The 24,220-nt window shown below is 49.0% G+C and overlaps 1 protein-coding gene, 5 non-coding genes and 1 pseudogene across 6 annotated transcripts in view; 5 read left to right on the forward strand and 2 right to left on the reverse strand.

Moving 5' to 3' along the window:
* Nucleotides 1–24,220, forward strand: part of LOC147580609 (histone H2B type 1-C/E/F/G/I) — a 505,297-nt gene that overhangs the window by 105,189 nt on the left and 375,888 nt on the right. The window lies entirely within an intron of this gene.
* Nucleotides 2,565–2,637, reverse strand: TRNAT-CGU (transfer RNA threonine (anticodon CGU)). Its single transcript has one exon. It is a non-coding gene; the product is annotated as a tRNA-Thr (tRNA).
* Nucleotides 10,544–10,649, forward strand: TRNAL-CAA (transfer RNA leucine (anticodon CAA)). The gene is made up of 2 exons: nt 10,544–10,581; nt 10,604–10,649. It is a non-coding gene; the product is annotated as a tRNA-Leu (tRNA).
* TRNAL-CAA (transfer RNA leucine (anticodon CAA)) lies at nt 12,386–12,491 on the reverse strand. The gene is made up of 2 exons: nt 12,454–12,491; nt 12,386–12,431 (listed from the first exon to the last, which is right to left on the reverse strand). It is a non-coding gene; the product is annotated as a tRNA-Leu (tRNA).
* On the forward strand, nt 19,419–19,920 carry LOC112853777 (large ribosomal subunit protein eL33 pseudogene; annotated as a pseudogene).
* TRNAM-CAU (transfer RNA methionine (anticodon CAU)) lies at nt 21,401–21,472 on the forward strand. The gene has a single exon. It is a non-coding gene; the product is annotated as a tRNA-Met (tRNA).
* TRNAK-UUU (transfer RNA lysine (anticodon UUU)) lies at nt 22,592–22,664 on the forward strand. Its single transcript has one exon. It is a non-coding gene; the product is annotated as a tRNA-Lys (tRNA).

Below are 24,220 nucleotides of genomic sequence, written 5' to 3' on the forward strand. Positions count from 1 at the left end.
AGGCTCCAGGCTCTGAGCAAGCAGTCAGCACAGAGCCCGATGCGGGGCTTGAACTCGCGAACTGTGAGATCGTGACCTGAGCCAAAGTCTCTCAACCGACTGAGCCACCAGACGCCCCTCAGCCTATTTAGTTTTTATAGTTTCACTTTCATCAGCCCCACGAGTAAGAGCGTGTTGTGAGGTGGATTCTAGAAGTCAGGGAATCATCAGAGTAACGGATTTTACATTTGGCCTCAAGCACCACGAAGTAGGGGTGGGTATTGCGACATCCAGATTTGGCCAGTGGACGTGTCTCCAAAGTCTGTTCTTTTGGCCTCATTATCTTTCACACTTCTTCACGCCTTGATTGACCGCGCATGAGGTTACAAATTTTATCTTGCAATTTCTTGGGCCTTGACCCTGGCTACACACACACACACACACACACTCACACCAAACAGTGGAAGCCGTTGGCTTATATAATCCAAAACGAGGGGAAACAGTAACCTTGGGGACTAAAACGAGACGCCCTCAAATCGTCTGCTTCATACACACAGAGGCTAAAAGGAATTCATGTGAAAAAAGAAAAGTTCAGTCTTTCATTTGGATTTCTGGGCTATCATTCCACCAGAGATGTCTTTTGGAGGCTCACTTCCTTTCTCTCTAGTTCTGTGCCAAGTGAGACGGCTCGGAGTTTCAGAATCGTAATGAGAAGCCGTGGTTTAGGTCTTTTTCTTATTCTGACAAGCAGTTTTTCTTGTCACCCTCTGCTCTCCTTTCTGCCCCTTCCCTCTGCTCCCCCAGGCCCCTCAGGAGACCGCCAGAGCCTCTGAGGCCCAGCCAGCAAAGTGTAGCTTCCCGTTTACAAAGCAACTTTGGAACAGAGGCTATTTCTGAATCGGGAAAGAAACGCACTGGCGTATTATTTTCGACAGAGAAGTTAAAGATCATTAATAGTGCTTGTTATATTTAGCAAAAAAGTGTTGCTTTTTCCCCTAAAGTGCTGAATTATAATAGTTTCCTTAGGACCGATAACTATGGACACGGAATTTCCTATCTACTACCAAGAAGTGCCATTTTATTATTTTTTTTTTTAATTTTTTTTTTCAACGTTTATTTATTTTGGGGACAGAGAGAGACAGAGCATGAACGGGGGAGGGGCAGAGAGAGAGGGAGACACAGAATCGGAAACAGGCTCCAGGCTCCGAGCCATCAGCCCAGAGCCTGACGCGGGGCTCGAACTCACGGACCGCGAGATCGTGACCTGGCTGAAGTCGGACGCTTAACCGACTGCGCCACCCAGGCGCCCCAAGAAGTGCCATTTTAGTAAGAAAAAGAGAAAAAAAGCCATCAGTTATTTAGTGGGCCTTATACATATGCTGTTATAAAGGTGTACAAATGGTGTTAGAAAAAGCACCGCTCGCCTAGATTGAGGGTAAAGCGACCCACGAGCCGAATCCTGAAAGATGGGGAGGACTTTGCCAGAACAAGGGTTGGGGGTGTATTTCGAGCAGAGAGAGCAGCGTCCACAAAGTCACGAAAGCACAACGAACCCCGGAGACTCTGAGGAACAGCCAGAGTCCTTAGCTGGGAGCAGCAGAAAGCTGACTGATTTTAACGAAAATGAATCAAATGTGTCTTTCAGAGTTTACAGTACCCTTTCCAAACACCTTGCAAAGGGAGGTGTGTTGGATTGTTTTCAAAACTCCAAAGTACTTTCTGGAGAAATGTGTCTGTGGCTTATATACTTATAATTACTATATTATTAATTATTTAATACAAGCGTGGTGTAGGGAGATTCCATCAGCTGAATCTCTGGTGTGGATTATTGGTTTTAGCAACACACGGAAGCCATTCAGCTGATATCCAGTGTTCACGTTGGGGGCAGCCAAATCCAATCATGAGACAACAAAATGAGGCCAGAAGGAGGAGTCCCAGATTTGGTAGAATCGTTATCAGGGCTGAGTTGCTCTTTGGTCTTCTCGGTTTGCTGCCCTTGGCTCCTTGACCTTCAGATCGTTTTTATGCCCCCTAAGGTATTTGCAGAGTCGCGGCACTATGGGTACAGTCTTTAGCTGGGCTTCACTCAGCAAACCTTTGCTGAGCACACACTAGGGTCCCCACTTGGCCAGGCTCTGAGATACAAGAGTAAATCGGATGTGACTCCTGTCTGTGGGGGAGTTCAGCGTCCACTGGGTAAGTGCGATAAGATCCATGATTATAACACAATTCCTTTAGGCCTCCAGTGGCTGAACGAGGCAGGACCCCAGGGTGGGGTTGAAGCTCCATACAAATCAGCTTCCCCGCTGGCTTATATGGGCAGTAGTGACACTGGTGGCTCTTCAGGTTGTTTCTGCACCTGAATTTCAGGTGTTACCAGTAATGCAGGTGGCGCAGCGGCTCAATTTCCATTTATCAGGAGAAATTTCAATCTTAGAATCGTCTCCTTTGTTCGCAGCAATTTTCTGAGAATACAGAATAGAGATGCAGTCGGTTCATTTCTAGTTCTTGATTCCGGTGTCAATGAAACATTCCTTTTGAAATCATCTACCAAAGCTGAAGAAAAAAAAAAAGCCAGTTATTGGAGGCCCCAGTGAGATTCGAACTCACGACCCCTGGTTTACGAGACCAGTGCTCTAACCCCTGAGCTACGGAGCCTTGGTGAGTCCCTCTCTGACTCCTTGTCCTAAGGTTGATTATATATTCAAATGTCTGGGTTCCTGTTTTTTAAGTTTCTGGAAATTCCATGTTCCACCCTCATCCCCTTTCCTACTTTCTCCGTGACAGTTTCAACATCAGAAGGGCTGTCTGGGGACCGGGCTCAGACCAGCAGCGCCTCAAAGTAACGAGACCGGGGTCAGGGAGGAAACGCGCCCGGAAGCCGCGGGCCCCCGAGCCAAGCCCGCAGCAGGTGCGCCTGGAGCTGGCAGGGACCGCTTCCCTCCGAACTCTCGCGGCTCGGTCGCTGGCTTACACGGAAACAGGAGGAACCAAACCCAAACACACCTCGACTGCTGGCCAGGCCAAAGGAGTCATGAAAACGACCGGAAAAGCAAGATTCCGGCTCTGGGAAGCGGGGGGGCCGCGCGGCGCTTCCGCCCGGGACTCCGGAATGCGCGCTCCACGCGGCAGGGGAGAGGCCGTGCGACCCTTGCCTGCAGGGCCGGCGGCCAGCCGGGCAGAGGGACCCACAGGCTGGGACAACCACCGTGCGCAGGCGCAGCACTGCCTGTGTGCCCTGGGGCCTCACGAACGCACGCGGTCGGAAACCTAACAAGGGGTGGGCGTGTCCATGAAGGTGAGAGCGAGGTCAGTGGAGGGGGTTCAAGGTTACCATTTACTCTTTGGCGGCGCCGTGCTGACCCCGCTAGGATTAGAGGTCCGCCCCCGCCTCCGGGAGCGGCCAGTGTGTTCACATTCTCCAAAATCCTCGACTTGCCTGCGCGGAAGGGCCCTGTCTTCCGAAGCTTCGCGTCGACGCCCGAGTATCGGAGAAGGGGGTGCAGGCCCGAGGAGGGTCAGAAAGTCCCAGCCGGCCTGTGATTTGCAGGTTTGTGTACAATGTTCACTTCCTGCTTCTAGCACCTAAAGAAATGTATAACGTCGGTGAAACAGGCCTGTTAGGGCCAGAGAAATCACTTGAACTTTTTTTTGGGGGGGGGGGGGTGTTTTATTTTTTAATGATCTTAAGTTATCTCAATGGGCTCTCTGCCCTCCCCTGTCTGCAGAGACAAAGGCTGAAATGCGTTCATTCGATGAGCCCTTGGGCTGGATTCTGTGCAGGCTCCATGTCTTTCCGCAAGTGCTCAGTAGGTAGAGACCGCGCGGCGTGCGTGCAAATCTCGACCACGCGGTGTGTGTGACAGACTGTTTCACCTGCAGACACAGTTATATTGAGAGCGTTTTTGCAGCTCTGCGAAGGCCTGCAAGAAGCCACAGTTCTCAAAGGGGACGAGCCCAGATAGCGCTCTTCTCCCAGCTCGAGTCTCCAAAAGTCAGCTAAGCCTTGCCTGGAACCCAAGACCTCAGGGGCAGGAAGACAGACGGCTCCAGGCTCTGATCATGGAGGCATGGCCGCCTCCTAAGAATTAAAGAACTCTCTTTAAGAAAACGGGAAAGGAAGCAGAGAACACAGTCGGGAGGGAGACGGGAAGGACGGAAGTAGGAGATAGACACCCGCCTCCATCAAGTCCCCAGATCTGTTGCCAATACTCCCAAGGGGTCCTGAACCACCCCTCTCCCAGGCCGGAGTCTCCAGGTGGGACTCTGAATTTTGGTCCACTTCCACTAACACCGCACTGAGGTACTATATAGCCACACAGGATATCAGGTGGCTCTTACAGATTTTTAGAAGAAAACTATATTCAATATGGGGAAAGGCCATAAAATACCAGTAAGTGAAAAAGGCTGAGTGCAAAACTACATGATACGATCACAGTTTTATTCTAAACGCCTTGCACCTTGACTTAGAAGGAAATAAGTCAGCACAGTGGGGACTCTCCGTTGGCTTTCGAATTTATTTATGTGTAAAGCCCTCTATAATTAGCTTGTAATGCTTGTTCAATCATACAAATTAAAAGATACTTGAGTAATATTTCTCTGTGTTTGGTTGAGCCTTACTTATGGTGAATGTGATTTGTGGAGCCAAAGGATTCAGAATTCCATAAATGTAGGACCCAGCCCTTTGACTCTGTGATGCTAACCTTGACAATTCACTTTTCCCTACTGTTGTTATTAATTTTTACCTCCTTCTCATGTAGGAAATCTTCGCCTAACTGGAATGTGGTTTTCGTTTTTTAAGTTTATTTATTTATTTTGAGAGAGAGAGAGAGAAAGAGCATGAACAGGGGAGGGACAGAGGGAGAGAGAGAGGGAGAGAGAGAATCCCAACCAGGCTCTGCACTGTCAGCACAGAGCCGGACATGGGGCCTGACCTCATGAACCGTGAGATCATGACCTGGGCCGAAACCAAGGGTCAGATGCTTAACCGACTGAGCCACCCAGGCACCCCTAGAATTTGTTTTAACGGGTGTTTTCGGAGAGCCATTGGATTGATCTCCAAATTTAGGGTTAGGTTCAAGAGAGGAAATCGGGGACCTCTACTTGTCTCTTGGCATCTCACATCTGCCGGTAGCTTCCACGGGCTGAATCCACATAGGAGCTCGCGGGGCAGGAGAGCCCAACGGGATACAGCCTTCCAGGGAAGAAACGCAGGCCAGAGAATGGGTCTGGATGAGCAAAGGAAGGATGAGCAGCACCCTAATGTAACTGCAGTGATAGGGTTAGGGTAGGGTTGGTCGAGTCGTGAAATTCTTGGATGGACCTCGGGTAATAGGGTAGGTTGACGCTTGAGCAGCGGATACATAATATTTACTTCTAAACAGCTTGAATTGGCCCATATTGGGAGTCCAACCATTGCAGTATGTTGGCCACTCACTGCCATCGGGTGAGGAAGAAGGCAGGAAGTCTAGTCCTTTCTGGCAGACGCCTCCCAGGGAGACTGGTCTGCGAAAGGCAGCTCTCCTGTGAAATAAGGCTGGTTCTGGAGAACATGCCGTGGGGCTTCTGGTTTCATTCCAAACACCACCTAAGGCTGCAGTGATATCTCCTGCTCGAGAGGCGGTCAAGTCTGTTTCTCTTGGGGACCCCATGAGCTACATAAATAATGTTTTGGAAATCTCGTTCTGATCATACTGGTAGTGTGGATTATCTTTTTAAAACGCACGATCCTGCCCTACACTTGAGTGTTGGAACACTCCCCTAATACCAGGGATGTGCAAAGTTGCTGGTCAGGAAACATCCGTTTCTGGTCCACAGAGAGGTAAGCTTGTTCCAGAATGTAATTAAACGCACTCCTCCCTTCCCTGAGGAACTTTCACTACAAACAATCCATCAACAGAATTAAACAAGATGCTCACCAATACAACTGATTTCTTTCTGGCACGAGCTCCCTATCTTGGAACAGAGAAGACTGGTGGTAGACATTTTTGGACTGTGGTGGTCTGCCGACGGTACGTTGAGTGGCTGTGTTCGGTTTTATGTCCTTCTTGTCACTTGCCCTCAACAGGCTCTCCGCAGACAGTAGCCACACACCTTTGTGTGCCGTTGGGCTGATGGGTAGCTGGTTAGTTCCATTGGACACAAAGCAGAGAGAAGATCCTGGTTGTGCAGTAGCTCCTTTCCGGCCAACAGGACTCAACTGGGATCCGTAACACCTTTCCTTACAACTAATACCCAGTGTGGCTTCTGTTGGCCTTTGGAATCCCTCATGGGTAAGATTTAGTGAGACAAATGCTCTTGCCTCCTCTTTTACAGGGTGAGAAAGGGGGCAGCAGGAGCCAAGAAGGTGCACACACATGTCTAGCTAGGCGTAAATAAGTGGCACTGGGTCCCAAAGGGGCCTGGGAGAGAAGGTCACGGGCAAGAATGTCGGGGGCTCCATAAATGAGACACCCTGTTCTGGTTCCGGGAAGAGACAGAACAGAAGAGCGTATCTGGTCCACCGAGCCCACCTGTATGGGGAATGTAGAGCTAGATTTTTCGCTCTCTGCAGTGGAGAAAGGGGATAAAGCACACTCCAGTGCGGAGAAGGTGATGGTGACGCCAGCACGAGACCGGGGGAAGGAACGTGCCTACGTCTCTGCCTTTCACAAACCTCTGCGCCCCAGACATACCCCCCACCCACCCTAGGTCACGCGTGTCCCTAAGCGGCAGCTAATCTAGAGTAGAGAGAAATTGTTAGCCCGAGAAGCCTGGAGTCGGGCCACTCCTCTGAAAGGACGTGAGCAACAGATAACAGAAAAGAAACGGAGGCCCTAAGCTTCCCCCAGAAGAACAACAAAGAACCCAGAGTTGCCAGTGCACTCAGAATAAAAACCACGGTGGGGGGGGGGCGCCTGGGTGGCTTGGTCGGTTAAGCGCCCGACTTCGGCTCAGGTCATGATCTCACAGTCCATGAGTTCCAGCCCCGCGTTGGGCTCTCTGCTGACAGCTCAGAGCCTGGAGCCTGTTTCAGATTCTGTGTCTCCCTCTCTCTCTGCCCCTCCCCTGTTCATGCTCTGTCTCTCTCTGTCTCAAAAATAAATAAGCGTTAAAAAAAAATTAAAAAAAAAAAAGAATAAAAACCACAGAATGACAGATTCGCGAGAGAGTCGGCAAACTCTTCCTGGAAAGGGCCAGATGGTAAACATTTTAGGCTTTGCGGGCATATGGTCTCTGTCGCCACTACTCAGCTCCAGACTGTGGCTCAAAACTCGTCTCAGATAAATAATACATAAGCGAGGAAGCGGGGCTGTGTTCTTACAGCACTTCATTCACAACACTGAAATTAGAATTTCATATAATGTTCACAGGTCATGAAATATTCCCTTGACCTTTTCAACTACTCTAAAATGTCCATTTTAGCTCACAGGCCCTGCACAAACGGGCCTCGGGCGGGATTTGGCTCCCAGGGCTGGTTCCCTGACCCCAGAATAGAATACACTACAGAATGTCAATTACAGGTAAATACCAGCTCTCAAAGTCTGCTCTGCGGTGGGAGCTCCATTATCTGGATTTCTTGTCTTTTCCTTTTTGTCTTGTTCCTTTAATTGTCCTATGATTGCATTTGCCATTACTATTGTTTCAGTTACCATGGCTACAGAACAAATTACCCCTCAAATTAAGGGCTTAAAACAAGTATGACATAGGTTTTGACTTAAAAATACATATATGTAATTTGTGTAGGGCCCTGATCCGCAGGTCCACCTGCGTGCGGCTCAGCAGAGATCTTTCTGGGATCTGACCCGAGGCTTCACAATTGCATCCTTGGCTTTCTCTTTAGACCATGTTTTCCCAGAAGACTTTTCTTAATTGTAACATCGTCTGTCATCTGGAGAAGCTGGCAATGGGGAACAGTTTTACTGCTGAATATTCACCAAGTCCTGGCTCCTTTATAATTAACCATTCTTTCCTTAGTGTGTCTGTCTCTCGTAGTGTGTCCCTCTCGTGTCTCATTTTACCGTAGGCATCTAGGAAAAGCCAGGCGACACCTTCAGAACATTGCCCGGAAACGTCTTTCGCCGAATCTCCAAATTCATTAGGTGCATTTTCTCTGTTTTCACATTTACCATAGTAACAGTCCTGCTAAGCTTTCTGCCATTAGATAATAATGCTTTCCTTTCCTCCAGCCTTTTCAAAAAGGATTTTATTAAAACCTACAGCCAATGTGGGGCTTGAACTTGCAACCCTGAGACCAAAACTCACGTGCTTTACTGAGTGTGCCAGCCGGGCGCCCTTCTCCGGGCTCATTTTTCCTCACCCTCCTTGAAACGTCCCTGACTCTGGGATCGCAAGTTCTGCCAAGTTCTGCCGGCACAACACCACGTGATTTCTCTGGTCTTTAGTGAGCCACGGCTGTGTCCCCCACAGCAAGGCTGGATCTTAGCTAGGGGTGCGGAGGGGCAGAGGGCTCACCCTTCCAGGCTTTATCTCGGCCCTCTCTTCCGGCCGTGCTTTTTCAGCCCTAGGGGTGGTGACTGCTCCCTGGGTCGCTCTTCTTAAAGTCTTCCCAGTTCTCTTTACTTGTTCCTAGCCAATTCCTTGTTCCTCCGACCCTCCCTTTAGTTAACAATTCTTGACATTAAAACTTGCCCTGTTCGTTATAAGATAAACAAGTTCTGGGGATATCGTGTAAAACATGTCAACCATAGTTAGCACTACTGAAATATGTACTTGAAAATTGCTGAGAGAGTGGATCTTAAAAGTCTTCATCACAAGGAAAAAATTGTCACAATGCGAGGTGACAGATGTTGGCTCAGGTTGCTGTGGTGATCGTTTTGCAACACGTTCCTATATCAGATCCTCACGTTGCCCATCTTAAACTTACAGTGTTCTAGGTCAATCATATCTCAATACAACCTGAAAAATAAGTAAATAAATAAACAACCAAACACCTTTTCCTGTCAAATTACTGTGCGGTGTCTCTCTCCTGATTGGACGGATGCCCCCGACCTATTGCCACGTAAAAAATCACATTAAAACGTGATGACTTAACTGACACAACAGCTCTCATTTACTCTCTCCCAGACTTGGTTGGGAATCTGGGCAGAGCGCCGAGGACACGGCTTGTCTCTGCTCCTGGTTTCGGGAGACCCCACTGGAGGACTGTGAGGCTGGGGGCAGGAAATCATGCGAAGGACCATTTCCCCGCGTGTCAGGCAGCCGCTGCTGGTGCGGGCTGGAGACCTCAGTTCCCCCCTGCAGGGTCTCCTGTGGCCCAGGTCGGGCTTCCTGGCAGCGTGGTGGCTGGGTTCTGAGGACAAATGTCCTGAGATAAGCCTGTTGGAAGCGGTGGTGAGCTAACACTGGGAGCCCAGCAGCATCGGTTCCAAGCATCGCAGATCTACCTAGATCCAATGCGATGCAACACAGTCCCCCACCCTCGGGCGGAAATGTGTCAAAATCGCATTAAAGGAAAAACCCGTGGCATGCCATCTCTCGGTAGGGCCATCTTTGGAAAATACCATCTGTCACAGGCGTTCTTACGGCTGCACTCAGAAGCCTCTACTATTTCAGATTTCACTTATCCAATTTCCCCTGAACTGGTAAGGAAAAAATGGGTAAAATACAATGTAACAAAGAGGTGTCAGGAAATGTACGATCCACGAGTTCATGACATACTGACTGTGCTGTGAGGAATCCATCTATGAAAGACAGTTGGATTATGGCATATTTTCTGCTGCAATTCCATATGACGGGACATTCAAAATAATATCTACTTTCAAGTATCTCCGATATTTTAAACCTGTATGCAGAAGTTTTCATTCCACAGAAAATATATACATAGACCTCAAACCGGTATAGGCCGAGTGCAAAAATTCAACATATGCATACATTAAGATATGCACTTAATTTTCGATAGTGTTGTCACTGCCGTGCTGAAACATAATCACATTAAAAAGAGTCAAATCTACAAATAATAACCCACCTTTTAAAAAAGGTATTTCCCACGCAGCTTTAGAGTAATAGATGAAGAAATCACAGATTTAAAAGTGATGTCTTACAAATTTAAATGTGCTGTATGGATCTAGACCCTTGCGGTCTGATTACAGGAACCTGTCGATACTCCTGTTTGTCGGAATTTTAAAGTGCTTCTCTCTTTCACGGCTTAGTCCCAGAACGGTAGTTGCACCAAGGTTACTTCGTTTCCTTCCTGGCTATTTCATTTTCACCGTCAGCTGGTGTTTTTCCAGCCACGAAGGCAAACATGTTTCAGACTAGCTGCTGCCGCCCAAGGTGGGTCATTTTTACTGAAAAGCACCCGAGAGCCGTGGAGAAAGGAGGGGCAGGACTGTCCTGCAGCGCCCAAGCGACCCCGCAGGGCGGAAGACAGCGCTGGTGAGTGAACCGGGAAGCGAGATGAAAGGTTAAGGGCGGCTCGGGCGCCGTACTCCGCCGCGGTCGCGTCTCTGGGTTCCGAACCCGCGCCTCGCCCAGTCTCTCCGCAAGACGCCGCGGGCGCTGAGCCCCGGGGCACGCGCGGAAGCACCTCAAGTAGCAGATTTGGCAAGTGTCGCGCCGCGGTGTCAGGATGGCCGAGTGGTCTAAGGCGCCAGACTCAAGCTTCCGCTTCCCGCTCTGGGGCTTCTGGTCTCCGCATGGAGGCGTGGGTTCGAATCCCACTTCTGACACTTCCGTTTTGTTCCTCTCTCCGTGGATTCAAAATTCTCCCCCGTAACCGCCTGCGACTAACTAACCGGCCACAAAGAGAGTACGGGGGTGTTTTCACGGACATTTGGACGCAACCCCTTCCCTCTTCCCAGAAACTGGAACCGCGTGCGCGGGTGGGCGAGTCATCCGCAGGCGGGAGGGGTTTTTACTGAGGAGAGAATTACTGAACCCGCGAGCGGAAAAGCACCTGTTCCAAAGTTGCGTCCCGAAGTCTGCAGTGCCGCCTGTGAACTCTGAGAGCGAAAACCTTTAAGTCAGCAATCGCGGAGAAGTGGCCTCGCTGTGCAAATACGCTCACTAACAGTAAGAGCTCCCTGTGAGATTTTATCTCAGGGTTATGTGATTTATGTGATTCATTTTTTGAAGGTAAAAAAAAAATGCATTCTATGAAGTTCTGCGTAGGCTAACATCTTGGTCTGAAACTTCAGATCTTAGATGTTTGCAGCTTTGCTATTGAATACGAGTTTGTCCCCCTGTTACTGAATTACTATCCAGCAACTTCTCCGGCAGGGATGTGTCTCGGTGGGATTCCAGCTCAGCTCCACCGCTGGCCTTGCCTAGGAAAGTCATTGTAGTAGTTTTTTTTCTGTGTTCAAAATAGAGAGATATCTGACACACAATATTGTGTAAGCTCAATATCGTGTAACACTTAAGGTGTACAACAGAGTTCTTAGCTGGCCACATAATTATCATTTCTTCTAGTGCTGACAACAATCAGCATCTCGGTTCTTGACAAGTTTAATGTTCATAACACAGTTTTGTTGTTTATAATCACTGTGCTGTCTTTTAGGGTTCCAGGACTCATTTATCTACTAGTTGCAAATATACACCCTAGAGTATCTCTCCCACCCACCCCCACCCCCAGCTCCTGGATTCCACCACTCCACTCTCTGCTGACACAATTTTGTTTTTAATTCCACATACCTCCTATATGCAGTATTTGTCTTTCTCTCTCTGACTCATGTCACTTAGCATAATATACTCAGGGTCTATCCATGTTGATTCAAATGGCAGAATTTCCCTTTTTTTCTCCTGGCTGAATACTCTTCTATTATATACGTATAGATATGTATCTCTCACATCTTGATCCATTCATGCATTGACAGACAAAGGTCACTTCCATATCTGGGCTATTATGCATAATACTGCACTAAACATGGGAGTGCCTATGTCTCTTCAATGCTGCTTTTATTTCCTTTGAATAAATACCCAGAAGTGGCATTTCTGTGTCATATGAGAGTTCTATTTTTATTTATTTCTTTTTTTGAGGAAACTCCACCCTGTTTCCGGCAGCGGCCGTCCCCGTTTGCACCCCCACCAGCAGTGAGCCAGGGCCCCCTTTTCTCCACATCCTTCCTTCAACAGCCTCTTCCTGAGGCTGGCTATTCTAACAGGTGTGAGGTGATATCTCATTGTGGGTTGGATTCGTATTTCCCTGACAGCTAGTGATGTTGAGAACCTTTTCATTTGCCTGTCGTCCATTCGGACGTCGTCTTTGGGCAAATGTCTGTTTAGTTCCTCCGCCCATTTTTAAATCAGATCGGTTGCTACTTTGTTATTAAGTTGTATGAATTCTTTACAAACTTTGAATATTAACTTCTTACCCAGTACACGGCTTGCAAAATTTTCCTCCCATTCTGAGTGAGCCCTGGGACCAAAGGGTGATGATGAGTGAGGCAAGAACCAAAACGAGCGCTGTCAGGAGTGGGATTCGAACCCACGCCTCCACGCGGAGACCAGAAGCCCCAGAGCGGGAAGCGGAAGCTTGAGTCTGGCGCCTTAGACCACTCGGCCATCCTGACGAACCGTGCGGCCTTGGGGGGTAAGTACCATTAATGACCGAGGCCCTTCCGTGCAGGAAGGGGGCGGGGTTCTGTTTCCAGAAGGTACGGGGGCGAAGCGCCCGCAAACCCGAAGGCACAAGCGGACGAGCGGTGCGGGGAGTTGCACGCTGGCGGCGGGGTGAAGGCGCGCGTCCCGGGGGCCTGCCTGCAGGACCCGTCTAGGGCGTGGGGTGCGGCTGCAGGTGCCACCGGGACCGGGGTGCGCCCGCCGTGCCTCGGGGGCTTCCCTGGACGGTCACGGACCCTCCCGCGCCTTCATCTGCACGAGCTTTCCCGCGGGGAGCCGGCCCCGGGGCGCAGCGGTGTTTTCGCGTCTCACCGGCTCCGGCCAGGGCGCGCGGGGGCCTTGAACGTCCCTGCGCGGCCCTCGGGTTCCCTCCCCAGGGTCCCCCGGCGCCACCTCCTGGCTCCCCTCTCCTCTCCCCTTCCATTCCTTCGGCCTGCAGGGCGAGAAGGGATGTGATGCGGGGCGCGCCTCAGCATAGGGCGCAGAATGAGAGAAGTAGGAGGGCACGGACGGACGACTGGCTTCTCAATCTCTCCTGAGTTGAAAAAGACGTTGTCTTTTAAATCCCTCCTGCCTCGACCGATGTTCCCTTTTCCTGCTGCCCCATAGGAGCGTTCTTGGTCAGTTCCCTCAGTTAATGGCCTGCAGAAACCTTTCGTTTCCCACGAGGACCCCCGAAACATGCAGGCCCCGACTCGCAGACAGCTGTGCCAGGATCCTAGTCTGTGCGCACGGCCGTGGGGGGCCGGGGGGGGGGGGGTGGATAGTTGTCTGGTTTGGGTTGGTGTCGGTCTTCACAGAGAGCACCCCAAATACTGTCTCCAAGGCAACGCAAAGAGGTGGAAAACGTGAAGGTCTTGAATCAGATGTGTGTGCCTGAAGCCCCGTGACTCACAAAAGTGTGGTGTGGGACCGCTCTGCATGACTCGGGCCATCTGTGAACGTGTCCTCCATCCCTACATTTAGGGAACAAGTCCTCCCTCGAGATCCTCCGGGGATTAAGGAGACTTCATGTAGGGCCCCCCACCCCCACCCCACCCCAGCAAACCATGTGACAAGTGGCCGCTGCTCAAGACCCCGGTCACCTTCACTTTTCTATTGGCTAACGTGGCTGGTGCAGCAGCAACTCCAATCCCCTGCTCCATTGCCCTTTCTGAACCGTGGTGTCCTATCTTCCAAACACTTAGAAAATGTGCTGCCAGTCCTCCTTTCTGCCAATGAACTTGTTTTCAGACTTCGCCTGCCCACCTTGGGCGGTGTGCTCTCTCAAGATGCCCTTGACATCTCAGTCAGGACTTCTTCCTCCTTCTCTCTTGGAAACTCTCCCAATGTATTGGTGTTATCAATCAGATGAAAAGGCAAGGCCTTGGGGTGCCAGGCTGGCTCAGTCGGTAGAGCCTGTGACTCTTGATCTTGAGGTTGTGGGTTTGAGCCCGATGTGGGGTGTGGAGGTTACTTGGCAAATAAAGTCCTTTTTTAAAAACCTGAAAACTTGACTTTTAAACATATAATATGAACACAATGTCAAATGTCTCACTAGTTAATGAGTAAACAGTTAGAAATGTTTCAAAGGAGAATGAGAAGAACAGACCACACACAATCAGAAAGGCTGAAGTCAATTCTAACAGGTGCAAAACTGGTTAATATCCTATAGCACAATAAAGCTCAGTGTTTGGGGTCCTCTCTTCTCCTGGACAGAATTGTATTCCAAGCGTGCAAAATCCTTTGCAGTGATGTAGACAAGAAGCACTTGCAAAATTATTTGTTTTAATAAGTTGACCTCTACCACCATAGAGTTCTAAAATAGCCTCGTGAATAAAAGTCAGTCCAAGGTGCCCATTCCTATAAAACTGGATAATTCCCAGAGGGTCTGCTAGACCATGCCCAGCACTTCACTAAGGCAAGGACCCAACAATTTCTGTTGTCCATTTTTACGTCTCTGATGATTTTTTGACGCATGCGAAATCTTATACAAGCTGATTAACAGTAAGCTAATTAGGAGAGTGGAGAGGGAGACATGTTTGATCAGGTCACTGTGTTCTGACTCTTGTCTCAGTTTACCTATGTATAAAATGGGATATATGTATTTAATTTCAGTACTGTGGTCAGGGAGAACACTTTAAAACCTTTTATGCTTTCCTTAGTTTACATGCTTTTCCAGGGGAGCAGAATAGGCCACCCCAGGGTGTGCCACTTTGGCATTTGACTCAACTGCCTGAAAAATGTAGATAGAAGGCCTGGCCCAGGAAGAGAGCAATTAGCGGAAAAGACTGTAAAAAGTGTGGAACAGGGGTGGTGAGCTGGGGGGAGCTCACAGGGCCTGTTTGTTCTAAGTCCTTCCTGTGTCCCATTGTCTTTGCACCACATGACAGATATTTGTTTTCCAAACATTTGCTCTGCCCATCTTCCTGTGAGTCGTCTTCCTTCTTGTTGAAGCCCCAACCCCTGTCCCATTCCTTAGCTCAGAATGGCATATAAATCAACTTGCCCCCGAGTGTCTTGTCTTTGGGGCTCCCATATGTATGAAATTAAGTGTGTTTTCTCCTATTGATCTGTCCTATGTCAATTTAATTAACAGACCAGCCAAAAGAACCTAGAGGATAGAAGGAAAAATTTTCCTTCCCTACACTTTCTAATGGACTCGTGTGTTCCCAAAATTAATAAAAACAAATGTATTCTTCTTCTTTTGTTCTGCATCTTTTTTTTTTTCCTATCCGTCCCTATTTGATTATTTAAACTATCAGATGTATGTAGTGTTGATGACGTTTTGGGGTGATGGTGGGGTGGTCCGGAGCCGACAATCAAGAAAAAACTCTTGAAGACACATCCTTGGTGCAAAAAAAGGTGATTTTATTAAAGCATGGGGACAGGACCCATGGGCAGGAAGAACTGCATGGGGTTGTGACAGGTAACATTATATACCCTCAGGCTGGGAGGGGATCAGGGATAGGTTAAGTCTCTAAGGAATTTTGGAAGCAAGGTTTCTTTTTTTTTTTTCAACGTTTATTTATTTTTGGGACAGAGAGAGAGACAGAGCATGAACGGGGGAGGGGCAGAGAGAGAGGGAGACACAGAATCGGAAACAGGCTCCAGGCTCTGAGCCGTCAGCCCAGAGCCTGATGCGGGGCTCGAACCCACGGGCCGCGAGATCGTGACCTGGCTGAAGTCGGACGCTTAACTGACTGCGCCACCCAGGCGCCCCAGGAAGCAAGGTTTCTAGGACTTTGAGGGACTGGCTGTTGCTACGGAAATGCCACTAACTGCTGTTTAATAAAACCTCAGTCATGAGACCCTTCAGATGTATACCAGGGGCCATAAGCTTGGAGTCTGATTGCCAGCATCTATCTAGGGGCAGTTGAGATCAAGGAAGTAGACTTCCAGGATCCTAGAGGTTGGGATAATGTTAAGCTAAGGTTCTCTTTTGCCCCCAGCAAAGTGTCATCATCGAGGCAGCTGAGCTCCTAGCAGGAGGTCACTCTACCAGTTTCAAGGAATGTTAGTGGGCTGTAGGCAGTAAGGGAATTTAATTTTTCATCTGCCTTAGTTTCCCACATCACCGTGGCCAGCACTTACACCCCTTTCCTTTGTTCTTGAGTAGCCAGGAGTGTCCTGGGAACATCACCCATATCCCACCTGGGGGCGGGGGTGTGCCAGCCTGTACTTTGCCCTCAGCTTGCCCCACATTCCCCCATCAGTGTGAAGGGAATTCAAAATCAGCATGCAATATTTGTTTCTCAAGCCCAATACAATGTACAAGTCAACTGAAACAGTCAAAACCTAGCAGACCAGAGATATGGCCAAGGTCATGAAAGACTCCACGATTTGACTGATTGACGAACTAACTCCATACTGGTAGAGTAAGCAGTCAGTTAGGTTCTAACAGGATGTCTGGAGGCCAGCAGCAAGGAAGTCAGAGGCCGGTCCTGGTCACACTCCGAAACAAAGCCACGAGAAGCCAGATGGCACCAGACAGGCCAGAAACCCTCACCAAATAAGGGAGAAAATGCCCCCCAAACCCTACCCCCCACCAAAAAAATCCTACATATTCCATCCCCTAGTTAACAACTGTCAGTAAAAGCTAGACACCCAGCCCCTCACGGCGGCTCTCCCCTGAGTTCACTCGCTCTCACATCTCTAGTGTGCTCCCACTTTAATGAACTTCCTATTTGCACCCCTCAACCGTTGTGTCTGGTCTGTCCTTGAATGCTTTCTTGTGACAAGACGGAGAACCTTCGGTGGACGTCCTGGGGATGGGCTCCCCAGTCTACCCGGGACCACTTTCAGCCCAACCATGCCAACTGCAGCCCCAACAGGAAGACAGGGACTTAACCTTGCACAGACTCGACCTTGCAAATGGACACCACTCTACTATTCCAGCCCCGGGAAGACACGTTCTTCCTGTCCACCCCCCCACCCCAGCCCAGCCAATGAGAAGCCACCATGCTTCAACTTCCGGTTTGCTCCAACAAACCATTGGTTTGGAACTGCCTTCCCAGCTCACCCCTTTTCTGCTTAAAAAAGCACATTTCTCCTGTGTTCCCTGGACTTGCCTATGGTTTTGCCAGATTGCAATTCTCTTTTATTCCCAAATAAACCCATCTTTCGCTGGTAAAAATAATAGGCAGTTTTTGTTTTTAAGGTTAATAGGCTAATTCAATACCGAGACAATAAATATCTTCATTGATGTAAAAGGTCTTTACAGAATAATTGTTCAACACTTACTTTATGTGTCACTAGAAAATAAGCTCTCTGAAGACAAAAGTTTAGTTTCTTATTCTCACTGCTTAGAACTGTGTCTGGCACATAGTAGTGAAAAGATGAGTTTCAATAAAAGTAAAGCCGTAACTCATACAGATATAAGAACCACCGTACGTTAAAGGCTTTACTTAACTCATAATACAGGAATCCAGCATATTTTATCAGTTTAAAAGAGAATCCAAAGAGTAGGTATATTTATAGCTCAGGAATACTGAAATAAATGTGAAAATGTGACCCCAGCTTTTGGCACAGCAGGGAAGGGAAGTCATCTGAACCTCTCCTGTCCAAGACAGAGTTTGTATGTCTATAGACAAGAATTATTTTCCATTGCTCCCAGGTATTCGCAATTACCGAATTGTCGAGTGAATCAGAATTAGATAACCCAGAGGGGATTCTTTGAGAGAATGCGGTTTGCGGTTTTCCGTTGACTCAAGACCCTTTCCCCTATTGTACTTATTGAATGTTTGTTGATTAAAACAACGACCCGCAGTATCTGCCCCTCCCTCACTTGTGCTGTCTCTGTCTCTCTCAACATGAATAAAAAACTTAAAAAAAAAAAAAAAAACAATTACCACGATGAAATATAAATAATACCTCCAGTGCCAAAGAAAGTTTGCTTTATGGTAATTGGAGGCCAAATTTCACTGGCTTGTAATTCTACTATTCTTCCTTTCATTATCTTGTCTTTTTGTTGCATAAAATTACGTTAACATACTCAACGTCCTATTTCACTTTTAGCTTTTAATATGTAACTTTCTGGAGATTATATTTTTTTCTTTCTTTTAAGAGGCATCGTGCTATCTTCTTATGCTAACAGAAAGAATACCTATTATGAAATATTTTAATCTCAGGATCTGTCGACTAACATTAAACCATCACTGGCTGGTTCTACAATCAAAGCACAGCTGTTCTCTTTCTTGTTTGAACCTTTTAATCTGTTTTCCATGCCTCTTTATTAGTCTTTCATATTTTCCACCTCTTAAACTCTGTCATACTGCTTCCAGAATATTCACTTAGACTTAGTCTAGTTCTTCTCTCTTTATTCGTATATTTCTGTTTACCCTTAGAGTGTTGAGCATGATTTTTAAAAGAACACTTCTTAACTTTCACGTAGTCAAAATTGTCAACCTCTGTCTTCACCGTTGAGTTATATTCTGTCTTCACTCTGGAACGAAATTCACTTCAAGGTCAGTTCCGTACACTTCCATGTAGATGGCCACGTTAAAAAAAAAAAAAAAAATCTACCGCGGGTGGTGTTTACACAGCCTTCAGCAGTGGGATTTCAAAATGAAGACTCCGCACTCTCCCCTTGAAAACACCAGGCTCCCTTGTTGAAAATTCAGGTCCTGACTTTCCAAAAGTGAGAGCAAGATAGCAAAGAAGGCCGTGGAGAGGCCAGGAAACAGAACGGGAGACCTGGGAAACTGGGGGAGATGGACCAGCTACATAATTTACAGGACCCAATGACAAAGGAAAATGGGGACCCCTGGCTCAAAGAGCGGGAGAAACGTGCTGCTAAAATTACTAAAATATACCCGCATGGGGGTGGGCTAGAGGCTCACTCCCACCAAGACTCCCACCCAGCGTCCCCTGGTAATGCCAGCTGCGAGACTACAACCTTTCCCCCCAGATCTCCTAGGGAGCTTACTGCTGGAGGGAGGGGGTCAGGAAGGGGAGTGGGAAGGGCAAATTGGCACAAACCCATCTCTGGGAGGGAAGAGCCAGGAGAGCCCAGGCTTCAACGAAAGCCCCAGCCTCAACACGCTCCGTGCCCCAGTGAGCATCACGAAACATATGTAAAGGGAAAACTCTTAAGAATTTCAAGACGGCATCTGCAGAGCATAAACCCCAAGACAGAGCCCTTCTAAGTGTGGGTTTGGGGGTGACGGTGCGCTGTGTGACTGCATAGGTTCAGGCCCATAAATCCGGCCCTTTTGGGAATCACATACCATATTCAGAACCTTGAGAGAAATAATGGCTGAGTCCCTCTGGGGGTGAAGTATCACCTGCGGTTCTAGAGGCTTCCAGCTGGAGCTAAACTGTGATTGTGACTTGGGCCTTCTCAATCAGACCTTTCTAAGTAACTGAATAGAAACTGGAAGACAGTTCTGAAGCTGACGATGAGGCAGTAAGGAATGGGCGATAGAAACGGTTCCTTAAGAAGCCTGAAGTATCTATCCTCTTTCCGCCGTCTTGGAACCCGTGGAGGCCTGCTAGGAACTGGACTCCTGAAACAACAAACACGTCTGGAAGGCTGTGATCCAAAGCCATTTTTGCTGGCTGTAGGCGAGGTCTCCGGAACCAGAGGGAGCACACAGCTCTTCTTAAAATTGAAGGTGTTTATGCTCGAGATGAAACTGAATTCTATCTAGGCAAGAGATGTGCTTATGTGTACGAAGCAAAGAACAACACAGTGACTCCCTGTGGCAAACCGAATAAAACCAGAGTAATCTGGGGAAAAGTGACTCATGCTCATGGAAACAGTGGCATGGTTCGTGCCAAATTCCAAAGCAACCTTCCTGCTAAAGCCATTGGCCACAAAATCCGTGTGATGCTGTACCCCTCAAGGATTTAAACTAACTGAAAAGTAAATAAATAAAGGTGGAGATTTGTTGTCTTGTATTTTTGTTTAAAAAAAAAAAAAGAAGGCTGAAGTATTGATAACTTGCCTTTGTAAAAATCCACTTACAAATGTGACCTCTACCCAGGAGAACCACAAAGTTACCTTGTGTTCCACTCAAAACGAAACGTGGGGGAAATGCTACCTCTCCAGTAGCAGGCGCCTTCTATGTTCCAGACTTTTTTTTTTTTTTTTTTTTTTGCTTTTTAACTTTGGAGCAATTCAAATCATACGAACGAATATAGCATGTAACCATGAAGCTGAACGGAGAGAAGTCTGGTTTTGAATAAGTACGCAGCAGGTGGCCATGGGCTCAGATGTGAGCGAAGATCCCAGCAAGGTAGGATCCCCTTGGGCTCTGTAGCTCCAAGGCCAAGAGCCTGGAGGAAAGACGGAAACACCTGCGCGAACTGAGAGGCGGCTTCATATACTTCTGCGTAGGAGACAGTCTTTCAACGACGCTCTCGGGGCATCCCTGGAAGGTGGGAGAAAGAAGAGACGGTCGATGAGAGGGACAAGAAAGAAGAACGAAAGGGTGTCAGGTAAGAAATGAGGACATGGAAAAGTTTGGAAACAGCTTGGCAGGAGTCTTTGTCGGGAAGAACCAGGCCTCGCTGGCAGAAACGGGTCCAGACATAACTAGAAAGCGATCCGGGCCTCGCTTTCTGCTCCAAGGTCACAACATACGTACAGACTCTCTCCCAAACACCAACTCAGTGTCGGGACCAGAGATTGGAGATTTCGTGTAGGCAGGACGTCCCGCTGCAGGGGAGGAGGGCACGGAGCCTCCTGTGAGTCCTGCGCTCGCCCCTTCCCTGCAACCCCGGTAGTGGAGGTTCTGCAAGTAGCGCTTGTGGCTCCTCCCTCTGCCCCGCCCTCTGCCCCCGACCCTCCCTCCGCTCTCGCCCCCCACCCCGGCATGCCCCGCCCACTTCCCCCCTCGCTCCGCCCCGCCCCCCCTCCCTCTGCCTTCGCTCCGCCCCCGCCTCGCGAGCCCCTCCCTCTACCCCGCCCAGCCCCCAACCCTCCCCTCCCTCCGCTCTCGCCCCGCCCCCGTCCCAGCCTGCCCTACTCTCTGCCCTAGCCGGGTCCCCACCCCATCCTTCCCCTCCCTCTGCCCCGCCCCTCCCCTCTAGCGAGCCCAGGCTCTGCCCCACGCCCCTGCCCCCTCCTGGGTGGCGGAGGTGCAGGGCGACCTAGTTTCGGGTCCACGAGCGCGCAGGTTATGGCGCGAGAGCTCCAAGCTTTGAACCCCCCGCCAGAACTCCACGCGGGCTCCCGAGAAAGGGCTGCGGACCCTGGGTTTTCTGAGTGTGTACAAAGGCGCGGACGTGGGAGGGATTCCCTGTGGTCGCAGGTCTGAGAAGGAAATGTGGGGTGGACCCCGAGTGGAAGGCGGTAGAAGAGCCGGCGGAGAAGAGAGTGTAGACACCCGAAAAGACGTACTAATTAGTGAGAGTCTAGGCCGCTGTCGCCGCAGGTAGCAGAGTGGCGCAGCGGAAGCGTGCTGGGCCCATAACCCAGAGGTCGATGGATCGAAACCATCCTCTGCTAGCGTGTTTTTATTCAATCCGCACACTGCTCTCTCCAGCTCCAAGATCCGCACGAACACCAAGGCTGCTCGTGACAGTGACACTACTACCTTACCTTTCTTGATCTCTTTTGGATCTTGTTGGAAATTGGCCATTATCAAAAGCGTGTCTTTATTAACATTTTTGACGCTCACCCCATACTGGGAAGGGACGCGTCATCCCGTTTATGGTCCCCGCGTCTTGGCCCCTGCCGAGGTGCGACCACGTGTCGTGCACGCACGAAGACCTGCGGTGACGCCGCGCACGCGCTCGCATCTGCCTGGTCCGTCCCTCCAGTACACAGGACGGAGCTCAGGACCGAACGTGGAGGTAAAAACAGCAGGGCGGGGACGCAAGCGGACTCCCGAGAGTCGCTGGGGAGGGGGCGGTGCACTGCCCGGGGTTCACGTCCCTGCTGGGTCGGACGAGTGGGCGCAAGAATGACAGAACTGATAAAGGGAGGTCGGACAGGTGTGGGGGAGACCTGGAGGGGTGGAGGGAAGGAACGTGACGGAAGGCGAGGAACGACTTGGACACTGCGGCGCGTCCCGGACAGAAGCCCGTCTTAGAAGAGGCGGTCGCGTGTTTGCCCACTGCTCCACCCTCACAGCCCAGGAACCCCGACGCCGAAGGAAAACACTGCTGGAAGCAACGGGAATTAAACCTCTGCCCTGTGCCGCAACCTTCGTTCTTTACCCAACGTTTGGCTCTCCTAAGTTTCCTCCCATTTTCGGAAGTCGCTGGTGGAACCCGCGCTTCCTCCTCGCGGTGAGCCGTGGGGACACCTGCGCGTCCACGCCCAGGCCGGCTCCGGGGGCTCTGCCTGCAGTCCTCTCCTGCAGGAATATTCCTTCCCACCAGACGGATCCCCCCGGTTCCCAAGCGACTTTCCTCCCACGCCCCCTGCAGTAAATACACCCAATACTTGTGTCGCGAAGAAATGCAGCGCTCAATGCCGTCGAGCTCAGCGGCAGCGCTGAGGCCCGGACTGTGTGAGCGGCGCAGCTGGGGGACGCCAGTGATCTCTGGAGTCACGGGCATCACTCGCACTTCTTGGAGCCCTTAGTCATTATATGCGGTGAATTGGGACCTCTGGCGTGAAGCCTGGGTAGCTCAGTCGGTAGAGCATCAGACTTTTAATCTGAGGGTCCAGGGTTCAAGTCCCTGTTCAGGCGGCCTGTCACTGTTTTATTTCAGTTAGGCCTACAACATCTCTGGAGCGGGGTCTCCACAACAGCCGAAACAGACCAGGGCATATCCTTGCAAGAGTTTACGTTTTTGGTCTTTCATTAATCACATTTGTCTGTTTTCACGTTCCTTTGACACGACTCATTAATCTTGGAGCGATTTCTCTTGCCTTGGAAGGGAAGAGAGTCTTTGCCGTCTGTCTCCGAGGTGACACAGTTTGGGCCAACTCTTCCTACACGGACAGTTTGTGGCACCTTAAAAGCACCTGGCTGAAAAGCCATATGCGAACACATTTTGAAATGGTCTTAGCTGCTTTTTTGTCTTTACGTTAAAAAGTTTCGGTTCTTATCCAGGGATTTGGATTATGGTTAAAGGCCCTGATCATGCGCTTTTAAGTGCATGGTGTGTGTGCGTTAAACCACGGCCCTGGGAACCCAAGGTACTGAGAATTTACTGGTTTTCTAATTTTTTATGTTTTTAGCCTGACGACATGTAGTATAAATACTGCGCTTAAGTTCATTGTGTTGGGTCTCTCCTTTTTTCGTTGTCATATTATTCATTTGAAATCATCAGTTTCATGCCATGTTGCATCTCTACCCTATCCTTGTTTATTTTATTATTTTTGTAGGCACGGGGACGATATCGTTCTAAAAGTCAAAACCATGCAGAGATACTCGGAGAAATGTCACTCGCCTCAGCGGTTCTTTGGTTTTCCTTCCCTCTCTCTCTGCTCACTCCCACCTTCTCTCTGTGGGCAATCAGTCCCCACTCGGCTTATCCTGTTAGAATCTTGTTAGATATGCCCCAATTCCCCTCCATAACGGTTATATCAATTTCTATTCCCACCAGCAATAAGTAAGACTGCCTGTTCCCCATAGCTTTGACATACCTTTGAATTTTTGTAAATCTAACAGCAGAAAAATGGCATCTCAGTTTGGCGTGAATTTGCATTTCTTTATCTGTTAGAGTTCGGATATACTTTTATATGTATAAGGGACTTTAAAATTTTTTTTTAACACTTGTTTATTTTTGAGAGAGAGAGAGACAGAGCGCAAGTAGGGGAGGGCAGAGAGAGAGGGAGACACAGAATCTGAAGCAGGCTCCGGGCTCCCAGCTGTCAGCACAGACCCCGACATGGGAAACCACAAACCATGAGATCATGACCTGAGCCACCCAGGAGCCCCTAGGGACTTTTTTTATATCTTAAAAAATTGTCTATTAACATCTTTTTACTATTTTACTATAAAGTTTTGGCTTTTGTTTCAATTGTTAATTGTTAATTAATTGTTCATTGTGTATCTCTTTATCTTAGACGTGTTAACACAACAAGAAAACACTACATAACAGAATGGGGGGGTTCATTTAAAGTAGTGATAACAGGAAGATAGCGATCCTTGCAATGAACTGAATGTTTGTACCCCCCCCCCAAATTCATATGTTGAAATTCTAAACCCCAGTGTGATATATTGGGATGTGGGGTGTTTGGGAGGTAATTGGGTCAGGAGGGTGAATGACATTAGTGACTTACAAAAGGAAGCCCTGA

The sequence above is a fragment of the Puma concolor genome, chromosome B2 (genome assembly GCF_028749965.1).
Source record: "Puma concolor isolate L17-30 chromosome B2, mPumCon1.1.hap2, whole genome shotgun sequence".
NCBI lineage: Eukaryota > Metazoa > Chordata > Mammalia > Carnivora > Felidae > Puma > Puma concolor.